Genomic DNA, 12,485 nt, shown 5'->3' with positions numbered 1-12,485 from the left:
AACACGTGGCTAAGGGATTGGTGTGGGAAAGAGGGATTCCACTTCATGGGGCATTGGTATCAGTTTTGGAACCGGGGGGGATCTGTACCATTGGGACGGTCTCCACCTGAACAAATCTGGTACCAATGTTCTAGCGAAGAGGTCAGTAGACTTTAAACTTCTGAGTTGGAGGGAAGGGAAAGTGAAAACTGCAGGGAGTATGGAGTTAAATGGAAAGATAAGCAGGAGGATAGCATGTATGCAAGTGGATTTAACCTTGAGGCAGATTAGGAATGCATCAAAAAGGAAGGATAACTGAGGACATCTTATGACTTCCAATATCTCTAATGATAATGTTAGCATTAAGGCACTTTACATGAATGCTCGTAGCATTCGTAACAAAGTAGATGAACTAATGGCACAGATCATAGTGAATGATTATAATGTGGTAAGCATCACAGAGATGTGGTTAAGGGGGGGGGGGGGGTCAAGACTGGCAGTTAAACCTCCAAGGATTTTCAACTTATCGAAAAGACAGAGAGGTGGGCAGAGGGGGTGGAGTTGCCTTGTTAGTTAAGAACAAAATTAAATCTATGGCACTGAATGGCATAATGTCAGATGATGTGGAGTCTGTGTGGGTGGAATTGAGGAACCACAAAGGCAAAAAAAACCATAATGAGAGTTATGTACAGACCTCCTAACAGTGGTCAGGACCAGGGGCGCAACATGTACCGGGAAGTAGAGAAGGCATGTCAGAAAGGCAAGGTCACGGTGATCATGGGGGACTTCAATATGCAGGTGGACTGGGTAAATAATGTTGCCAGTGGATCCAAAGAAAAGGAATTCTTGGAATGCTTACAGGATGGCCTTTTGGAACAGCTTGTCATGGAGCCCACAAGGGAGCAGGCTATTCTGGACCTAGTGCTATGTAATGAACCAGACTTTATAAAAAAATCTTAAAGTAAGGGAACACTTAGGAAGCAGCAATCATAATATGGTAGAGTTCAATCTGCAGTTTGAAAGAGAGAAGGCAAAATCAGATGTAATGGTGTTACAGTTAAATAAAGGTAATTATGAGGGCATGAGAGAGGAACTGACAAAAATAGACTGGAAGCAGAGCCTAGCGGGGAAGACAGTAGAGCAAAAATGGCAGGAGTTAATTGAGTTAATGGGTATAATTGAGGACACTGTACAAAAATTCATCCCCAAGAAAATAAAGATTATCTGGGGAGGGATTAGACAGCCATAGCTGACAAAGGAAGTCAGGAAATCTATTAAAGAAAAAGAGAGATCCTATAAAGTGGCCAAGAGCAGTGGGAAATCAGAAGATTGGGAAGGCTACAAAAACAAACAAAGCCTAGTGATGGGAGATAAGGAAATAGCTGGAGAACTTAACAAGTACTTTGCGTCAATCTTCACAGTGGAAGACATGAGTAATATCCCAACAATTAAAGGGAGTCAGGGGGCTGAGTTGAGTATGGTTGCCATTACAAAAGAGAAAGTGTTAGAAAAGCTAAAAGGTCTTAAAATTGATAAATCTCCTGGCCCCGATGGGATACATCTTAGAGTTCTGAGAGAAGTGGGTGAGGAAATAGCGGAGGCATTGGTTGAGATCTTTCAAAAGTCACTGGAGTCAGGGAAAGTCCCGGATGATTGGAAGATTGCTGTTGTAACCCCCTTGTTCAAGAAAGGATCAAGACAAAAGATGGAAAATTATAGGCCAATTAGCCTAACCTCGGTTGTTGGTAAAATTCTAGAATCCATCATTCAGGATGAGGTTTCTAAATTCTTGGAAGAGCAGTGTCTGATTAGAACAAGTCAACATGGATTTAGTAAGGGGAGGTCGTGTCTGACAAACCTGTTGAAATTCTTTGAAGAGGTGACAAGTAGGTTAGACCAGGGAAACCCAGAAGATGTGGTCTATCTAGACTTCCAAAAGGCCTTTGATAAGGTGCCACATGGGAGGCTGCTGAGCAAGGTGAGGGCCCATGGTATTCGAGGTGAGCTACTGGTATGGATTGAGGATTGGCTGTCTGGCAGAAGGCAGAGAGTTGGGATAAAAGGTTCTTTTTCGGAATGGCAGCCGGTGACATGCAGTGTCCTGCAGGGTTCAGTGCTGGGGCTGCAGCTGTTCACATTATATATTAATGATCTGGATGAAGGGACTGGGGGCATTCTAGTGAAGTTTGCCGATGGTACGAAGTTAGGTGGACAGGCAGGTAGTACTGAGGAAGTGGGGAGGCTGCAGAAGAATCTAGACAGTTTGGGAGAGTGGTCCGGGAAATGGCTGATGGAATTCAACGTGAGCAAATGCGAGGTCTTGCACTTTGGGAAAAAAGAATAAAAGCGTAGACTACTTCCTAAACGGTGAGAACATTCGTAAAACCAAAGTACAAAGGGATCTGGGAGTGCTAGTCGAGGATTCTCTAAAGGTAAACATGCAGGTTGAGTCCGTGATTAAGAAAGCGAATGCAATGTTGTCATTTATCTCAAGAGGGTTGGAATATAAAAGCACCGTTGTGCTACTGAGACTTTATAAAGCTCTGGTTAGGCCCCATTTGGAGTACTGTGTCCAGTTTTGGTCCCCACACCTCAGGAAGGACATACTGGCACTGGAGCGTGTCTAGCGGAGATTCACACAGATGATCCCTGGAATGGTAGGTCTAACATATGAGAAACGGCTGAGGATCCTGGGATTGTGTTCATTGGAGTTTAGAAGATTAAGGGGCGATTTAATAGAAACTTACAAGGTAATACATGGCTTGGAAAGGGTGGATGCTAGGTAATTGTTTCCGTTAGGCGAGGAGACTAGGACCCGTGGACACAGCCTTAGAATTAGAGGGGGTCAATTCAGAACAGAAATGCGGAGACATTTTTTCAGCCGGTGAGTGGTGGGTCTGTGGAATTCATTGCCGCAGAGTGCAGTGGAGGCCGGGACGCTAAATGTCTTCAAGGCAGAGATTGATAAATTCTTGATGTCACAAGGAATTAAGGGCTACGGGGAGAATGCTGGTAAGTGGAGTTGAAATGCCCATCAGCCATGATTGAATGGCGGAGTGGACTTGATGGGCCGAATGGCCTTACTTCCACTCCTATGTCTTATGGTCTTATGGTTAGGGTGTCCTGGAAGGAACATTCCCTGTGGAATGCTGATAAAGGAGGGAAGGGGAACATGTGTTTGGTCCTGGCATCCCATTAGAGGTGACGGAAATGGCAACTTATAACCCTTTCAGTGTGGAGGTTGGTGGGGTATTCATTTAGGACAAGGGTAAACCTGTCGCTGTTGAAGGAGGGATGGGAAGAGGTAAGAACAGAATTTGGCAATGGGTCGAACTCAGCCAAGGGGCCTATCACCACAGTAACAAGGAATCCTTGGTTGCAGTAAAAGATGTAAATTTCTTGGGGGGGCCTCAGCGCGGAAGGTTCTATCATCAGTACAGATATGACTTAAGATTGAGAAACTGGGAGAATGGGATGGTGTCCTTATGACTCCTCGGAGAAAATGTGAGGACTGCAGATGCTGGAGACGTGCTTTTCTAGCACTGCACTCTCAACTCCGATCCGAATGACTCCTGGGAGCTTCGGATTTCGGTCACAGGCCTCCAGTCTGAAAAACAACCCTCCACCACCACCCTCTGTCTTCTACCTTTGTGCCAGTACTGTATCCAAATGGCTAGTTCCTGTATTTCATGAGATCAGAGCTGAAAATGTATTGCTGGAAAAGCGCAGCAGGTCAGGCAGCATCCAAGGAGCAGGAGAATCAACATTTCAGGCATGAGCCCTTCTTCAGTTTCCTGACCTGCTGCGCTTTTCCAGCAACACGCTTTAAGCTCTGATCTCCAACATTTGTCGTCCTCACTCTCTCCTTTCATGAGATCAGACCTTGCTAACCAGTCTGCTGTGGGGAAACTTGTCGTTCGCCTTACGGAGGTCCATATAGATCACATCTACCATTCTGCCCTCAATTTGCCCCAAAGATGTTGGGGTTGTTCAGAAATGAATTTCATGCTGTGATCTGAATGTTAAGATAAAAGAAGAACAGGCTTTCATGATCTTCAGTTTATTCATAATTTTTCTCATTTTATTGAGATTGCTTCTTTCACTGACTCATAAGAATGAAACTATACCCTGAATGCCTTGGTAGCATACCATAGGAACGCAACACAGTGTTTTCCTTCCAGTATGGTAGCAGCCCTAAAACATTGTTCAAATCACACTGAGTGGAATCTTAATAAATGCGTATAGAACACAACCTTGTCATTTGCAAGCTTTACACATTAGAAGAGAACAGTTTGGTTGTGTGTTGACTGGACTGTTCTAATTCTGTCAGCATATTCTATCCATACATTGAAAAGGGAAGGGGTAGAATTAAAGGTAACACAAGTAGTTATAAGGACAAAAGGGTAATTAGGGAGAGAATAGGGCCCCTCAAAGATCAGCAAGGTGATCTTTGTGTGGAGCCGCAGGAGATGGGGGAGATGCTAAACGAGTTTTTTTCATCGATACTTACAGTGGACAAGGACATGGAATATATAGAATGTGGGGAAATAGATGGTGACATCTTAAAAAAATGTACATATTACAGAGGAGGAAGTGCTGGATGTTTTGAAACGCACAAAAGTGGATAAATCCCAAGGACCTGATCAGGTGTACCCTAGAACTCTGGGAAGCTAGAGAATTGATTGCTGGGCCTCTTACTGAGATATTTGTATCATCGATAGTCACCGGTGAGGTGACGGAGACTGGAGGTTGGCTAACGTGCCACTGTTTAAGAAGGGTGGTAAGGACAAGCCAAGGGACTATAGACCAGTGAGCCTGACATTGGTGGTGGGCAAGTTGTTGGAGGGAATCCTGAGGGACAGGATGTACATGTATTTGGAAAGGCAAGGACTGATTAGGGATAATCAATATGGCTTTGTATGTGGGAAATCATGTCTCACAAACTTGATTGAGTTTTTTGAAGAAGTAACAGAGAGGATTGATGTGGGCAGAGCAGTAGATGTGATCCATATGGACTTCAGTAAGGCGTTCGACAAAGTTCCTCACAGGAGACTGGTTAGCAAGGTTCAATCTTATGGAATACAGGGAGAACTAGCCATTTGGATACAGAACTGGCTCAAAGGTAGAAGACAGAGGGTGGTGATGGAGGTTTTTCAGAGTGGAGGCCTGTGACTAGTGGAGTGCCTTAAGGATCAGTGCTGGGTCCACTACTTTTTGTCATTTATATAAATGATTTGGATGTGAGCATAAGAGGTACAGTTAGTAAGTTTGCTGTTGACACCAAAATTGGAGGTGTAGTGGACAGCAAAGAAGGTTACCTCAGATTACAATGGGATCTTGATCAGATGGGCCAATGGGCTGAGAAGTGCCAGATGGATTTAATTTAGATAAATGTGAGGTGCTGCATTTTTGGGGAAGCAAATCTTAGCAGGACTTATACACTTAATGGTAAGATCCTAGGAAGTGTTGCTGAACAAAGAGACCTTGGAGTGCAGTTTCATAGCTCTTTGAAAGTGGAGTTGCATGTGGATAGGATAGTGAAGAAGGCGTTTGGTATGCTTTCCTTTATTGGTCAGAATATTGAGTACAGGAGTTGAGAGGTCATGTTGCGGCTGTACAGGACATTGGTTAGGCCACGTTTGGTATATTGTGTGCAATTCCGGTTTCTTTCCTTTTGGAAAGATGTTGTAAAATTTGAATGTGGTCAGAAAAGATTTGCAAGGATGTTTCTAGGGTTGGAGGATTTGAGCTACAGGGCAAGGGCTGTTTTCCGTGGAGAGTTGGAGGCTGAGGGGTGACCTTATAGAGGTTTACAAAATCATGAGGGGCATGGATAGGATAAGTAGACAAAGTATTTTCACCGGGGTGGGGAGAGTCCAGAACTAGTGGGCATAGGTTTAGGGTGAGAGGGGAAAGATATAAAAGAGACCGAAGGGGCAACTTTTTCACGCAGAGGGTGGTACGTGTATGGAATAAACTGCCAGAGGAAATGGTGGAGGCTGGTACAATTGCAACATTCAAAAGGCATTTGGATGGGTACATGAATAGGAAGGGTTTGGAGGGATATGGGCAGGTGCTGGCACACGGGACTAGAATGGGTTGGGATATCTGGTCATCATGGGCAAGTTGGACTGAAGGGTCTGTTTCCGCACTGTCCATCTCTGTGACTCCATGACTTTAAGTGGGTGTTTCCTGCCTGACCACTTTACACTCACACACATACACATACACTCTCTCTGACAGACAGTCACAACCCCCCACCCCAGACAGACAGACACAGACACACATTCACACATGCACTTTCTCGCAGACTTAGACACTCTACACTCACATACACTCTCACATTCACAACCCCGCACCCCAGACACGCACACAAACCCACATGCACACACATATGTATACGTTTGTGGGGTGAATTTGTACTTGCAGAGTTACATTGTACTTTGCTCAAAAACTGCATGAATCCATGTAAGTCTCTGTTAACTCACTTTTTAGATTAGAATCAGTCTAAACATTATGGCACGGACAGGGAACACAGGGGGCTAACATCTTCAACATATTATGTGGCTGACACCAATTGTTACAGTTAACCTGAGAATGTAACTTTTTTAAAAACGTTTTGTGATTTATATATAAAAGAAGTGAAACTATAATGGAAATATAACAGATGAAAGACTCAACAAACAATCAGGGTATTTTTCAATGTATAATTTCAGTTACATCACACTGTAAACTTTTGCTATAAATTCTGTGTCTTACACTTGTGTCCTCCACAACCACCTGATGAAGGAGCAGCGCTCTGAAAGCTAGTGCTTCCAGTTAGACCTGTTAGACTATAACCTGGTGGTGTGTGATTTTTAAGTTTGTACATCCTGCCTGATAGACATAAAGGTATGTATCACAGTCCCATAATAAGCGGTTTTCCCTCTGAGAATGGCGAAGTTTCATTCTGTTGCTTGCAAATTGATGGAGTTCTCTACCCCAGAGAGAGATGGGGTGCTCAGCTCAGAGTACATTCAAAACAGATGTACAGATTTATTTTGATCAAGAAGGGGATAAGATGGGAAATGTAATTTGAGGTCTCTATCAGTCATGATCTTATTCATGATGGAGCAGGTTGAGTGAGGTCACATGACTGCTTTTGGTTTTATTGCTCACATTCCAAATTCTAGGGAATGCAAACTCAAATCATACAACCTGTCCTCTCTTTCACACATACAGAGTTGAGAATCTGCTCTGTGCCCACTTTGGCCTTTTTAGACCTATTACATCAAATCCTCATTATCCATAGGAGATTGGACATAGACTTCCCAAGGATAACAAAACATACAATGACCACTCCTTTGTTGTAGTCTTATGTAGCACAAAGGATGACACAATCAGACCAGACGAGTCAATGTGGAGATATTGAGGACTGCAGATGTGGAGCAGTCAGAGTTGATAAAGTGTGGCGCTGGAAAAGGCACAGCAGGTCAGGCAGCATCTGAGGAACACGAGAGTCAATGTTTTGGGTTTGACCCTTCATCAGGACTTGGGACGGGCAAGGGGACTGAAGGAAAGGTATTTGGAATGGTGATAGGTGGGCGAAGGAAGGAGGTGATTGTGATAGGTCAGTGGGAAGTGTGGAGTGGATAGGTGGGAAGGAAGATGGACACGTAGGTCAGGTCAAGAGGGCAGAGCCGAGTCAGAGGATTGGACCTGAGATGGCATTGTTGTAGAGGGAGGAGGAAAATTTCTTCACGGTGGCACCTGATTCTGCTCCGCCCTTTTGATCTGACATACCTGTCCATTTTCCTTCTCACCTATCGGCGCCACACTTCCCACCAACCTATCACAGTCATCTCCTACCTTCGCCTACATACAGCCATATTAACTCCCTACACCCAGTCCCATCTCCCCGCTCCTTATTTATCTCGCTGCCCCTTCCCCATCCCCAATCCTGAAGAAGGGTCAAGCCCAAAGCATAAACTCTCAACCCGCTTTGTTTTTTCTAGTGCCGAATCAATGGGGAAACGAATACAGGATCTGGGGCTGAATGTTGGGATGTATGTAGATCCATAGGATGTGAGTCAACAGATAGTGGGGAGTGAGTGTATTGTGTGTTAGTAAGACAATTTTAGTAAATTGTAAAACAAAAATGTACAATACCATTCATAATCTCTGAATACCCCAAGTACTTCACATCCAATTCATTTTGCAGTGTTGTCACCATTGAAGAAAATACAGCAGTTGGTACACACCAAATTTCTTACAGCAATGTGATAATGACTAGAAACTCTGTCGTGATTTGGAATTGGTTTATGTCCACATGAGAAAGCAGAGAGACAGCCTGAGATTAACATCTCCTCTCAGACAATGCAGCACTCCCTCAGTACTGTCCTGGGAGATCCAGCTTAGCTTTTTGTCCTTAAGTTCTTGAAGCGTACAACCTTCTGGATTTTTATGGCTGATTTTTATGACCTGCTGAGCTTCAGTAAACCATTATATCAATAAATTCATTCCATGACATTAGGTGTTTTACAATTTGGCACCTACAGAAACAAAATAATATAAAAATACTCTATTGAAGCAGAAGAGATTGTAAAGGGAAATCTTGAGCAAGTGAGTAATGATTAATTATTCTTTCCAATTCTCTAACTCGATGGAATGTGTACAATTGACCTTGTGTGGTTTTATACATTAGTAATGTCACTTTATGAAACATTCCACACCTCTTAAAAATGAATTGCAATCAATATTCTCACCAGTTAAAGGAGTGAATCATTTAAGTTTGCATTTTTTCCTCTATAATTGAATACTACTTATTTCAGATGTATGACTTTAACCAGATGACTGATTAAACATCTAAGTGTTGCAAAGAAACTGACCTTAATGCGTTGTTCTTCCCCTTGTCGAGAAAATATTTTAATATTAATCCCTCGAGTATAATTCACCACTGAATCAACATATAGTAACAAGTATAAGTTTTAGGTAGGCATCATTCACTGACATTTATTTGACTTGATCTTGGAATTCTGTCATAATGTGGGAGGCCAAGGAAGACAGTGTACTTTAGAAATACAGTAACAGGCACAGCATATACCTCATGGTACGGAATAAAATTAACTGACCTCTCTGCTCTCTCTCGAATCAACTCATCTACCTTTTCATATAACAGCTGAATTATGATGCTCAAAATCAGGGGAAAGGTCTATGCCTCTGAGTAATGGTGCACCCTTAGCATTAAAGAGGCTGTTTTTAATCAAAAGGACCTTAGCAATTATGCATATTACTTTGTACATATTAATCAAGGACTTGACCATTGTAAGTCTCAAATACTTTTCATATTTTTGGATCATCTATTAATAGTTCAAATCCCATAAATTTTTTATTCCTGGAGATGGTCTGGACAGCTAATATATATATAATCCTTATTGAAATGACATTCACCACATTTTACTTTCAGCATGCAAACAAATTTGAATATTGGTTTAATAAACTGCACATTTAGAAATATCAATATTGCAGTCATACTGTGGAATTACGAAACAGCAACATAAAAATGGGCTTGTAATTTTAAAAGATCTGGTTACATTTAACCGTAAGTAAATTTACTTTGGCACAAGTTTGTACTTACTAATCTCCTTCCCAAAGATGTCATTTTATACTGTAATGGCTTCAGAAATAAGTAATGGAATCATTGATACAACAGATAGGGATAATGAATAATTTATTTCACTTTCAAGTAGAATGTTTATCAATCTGATATTCTAAACCTATTAAAACTTACTTAAGTTGTCAGTTCACCCTTTTCACAAGTGGAAGAAATTCTCAAACATAGCAATTTAAAGATATTCATAGTTAACAAAATCATGCAACAGTCCAGCGTAGAGGAAGGCCATTTAGCCCATTGAGTTTGCAACAGCTCTTTCAAAGAGCATTCAAGTTTGTTTCACTTCTTTGCTCTTTTGTCAGAGCCTTGCAGTATTTTTACCTTCAAAATATTTATCCAATTACCATTTGAAGCCAACTATTGAATCTGTAACCCCCAGTCTCTCAGGCAGTATATTCCATCTTCCAATCAGTTGTTAAAAAACACTTTTTCTCATGTCACCTCTGGTTCTTTTACCAGTTATCTTAAATTTATAAATAGGTACTCTTCAGCTCCTGTAATCAATGGGTGGGTGTTTATTCTATCTAAACCTGTGCCAATTTTGAACACATCAGTGAAATCTCCTCATAGCCTTCCCTGCTCTATGGGAATGATCATTGCTTCTCTTATAGAGTCATAGAGATGTACAGCACAGACACAGATCCTTCAGTCCAACTTGTTCATGCTGACCAGATATCCTAAATTCATCTAGTCCCATTTGCCAGCACTTGGCTCATATCCATCTAAACCCTCCCTATTCATATATCCAACTAAATCCTTCCTATTACCCATCCAGATGCCTTTTAAATGTTGCAATTGTACCAGCCTCCACCACTTCCTCTGGCAGCTCATTCCATACACACATCACCCTCTGCATGAAATAGTTGCCCCTTAAATCTCTTTTATATCTTTCCACTGTCACCCTCAACCTATGCCCTCTAGTTCTGGACTTCCCCATCCCAGGGAAAAGACTTTGTCTAGTTTTCCTATCCATGCCTCTCATGATTTTATAAACCTATATAAAGGTCACCCCTCAGCCTCCAAAGCTCCAGGTAAAACAGCCCCAGCCTATTCAGCCTCTCCCTGTAGCTGAAATCCTCCAACCCTGTCAACATGCTTGTAAATATTTTCTGAACCCTTTCAAGTTTCACAACAGCCTTCCAATACAAAGGAGACCAGAACCACATGCAATGTTCCAAAAGTGGCCTAACCGATGTCCTGTACAGTCGTAACATGACCTCCCAACTCCTATACTCAATACTCTGACCAATGAAGGAAAGCATATCAAATGATTTCTTCACTATCCTATCTACCTGCGACTCTACTTTCAAGGAGTATGAACCTGCACTCCAAGGTCTCTTTGTTCAGCAAGATCCAGCTAATTGAAGCGCCTCATTAATGAAACCACTTGAGTAAATTTCTTCTGTACCATCCCCAGAAGAATCCTCTTCTTTACATTCTTCTTAAAGTGATGTGTGCAGTTCCATCTGGGCTGAACCAGTATTTTGTAGACATTCAGCCCAACATCCTGGCTTTGGACTCTATGCCATTTTATTAGCTGTTTTGTTAACCTGTCACACCACCACTCAGAAGTAATTCTGAGTCTCCCTAAACTTGCACATGCTTTCAGATTGTTATCATCACCACATGTTGTCTTGCTTCATCCTATCTACCAAAATGTAGCAGCTCAAAAACTTTTCTGTGTTGTATCCATCCATTCCACCCGCCTATACTCTTGGGGATTTGTTGTCCTTTGTGCAGTGACGATGTCCCTACCTTGTGACCCAGGTTCAAGTCCCACATGAGGTGTGTAGTAACATGTCTGAACAGGGTGATTAACAATACCTAAACTCTTGTTCCTAAGTAAACTTTAAAAATATTTCACAATACAGCTGGCTTATATTTAAATTGATAGAAGTAAAGTTTTAATTTCCATAGTACCATTCATGCTCTCAGGATGAAACAAAGTGCTTTATAGGCAATGAAGATCTTTTGAAGTGTGAACACTGTTATATTCATCTATTGTCCCAGAAAACCATCAACAATCTGCCATGAGCAGAGCCTCATTAACATGGTCATCAATTTGGATATGTTTTCATGAATAGATTGGATCATTAACAATGTCTGGTTGTAGCCTTGAAATCAGGACCTACTTGGAAAGGTGATGATTTCAGCAAGGCGTTCGATATTTATTAGGCCTTTTGCTGCTCCTTAGTTTGGCCCAGTTATGGTCTAACATTTTCCATGCAAATCAACTTTGACCTTTTCACTTAAACTTTCATAATAACAAACATTTTGTTTTTGCATATTCCATGTAAATCTACAAGACAAAAACTGATCCAGTATTTATGCTCCACACAACCTTCCTGCTATCTTAACCTGAAAAATGTGTTTCTGGAAAAGCGCAGAAGGTCAGGCAGCATCAAAGGAGCAGGAGAATCGACGTTTCGGGCATAAGCCCTTCTTCACCATCGATCCTCCTACTCCTTGGATGCTGCCTGACCTGCTGTGCTTTTCTAGCAACACATTTTTCAGCTCTGATCTCCAGCCTCTGCAGTCCTCACTTTCTCCCTGTTATCTTAACCCATCAATATATCCTTCGATTCCTGCCTACTTAATTGCAGAATTTTTCTGAAGACAGAAAAGCTTCTGCTGCTGTTACTTCCATTTCACCAAATCTTCCCCTTCTATCACACCACTTCGCCATCCCCCTCCCCCATTTGCAAAAGTCAGATTTATTTTTCACTCATGAGCAAGTTACTTTGAGAGAGATTTCAAAGTCTCAGATGACTATGATGCAACTCTTTTCCCCATAATTTGCACCAATGTTTTGCGGTGCTACTTCAGGTAATATCTGAGACAAGAGTGACAGCTA

Source organism: Hemiscyllium ocellatum, chromosome 4 (assembly GCF_020745735.1).
Source record: "Hemiscyllium ocellatum isolate sHemOce1 chromosome 4, sHemOce1.pat.X.cur, whole genome shotgun sequence".
Lineage (NCBI taxonomy): Eukaryota > Metazoa > Chordata > Chondrichthyes > Orectolobiformes > Hemiscylliidae > Hemiscyllium > Hemiscyllium ocellatum.
This window is presented reverse-complemented; position numbering follows the sequence as displayed.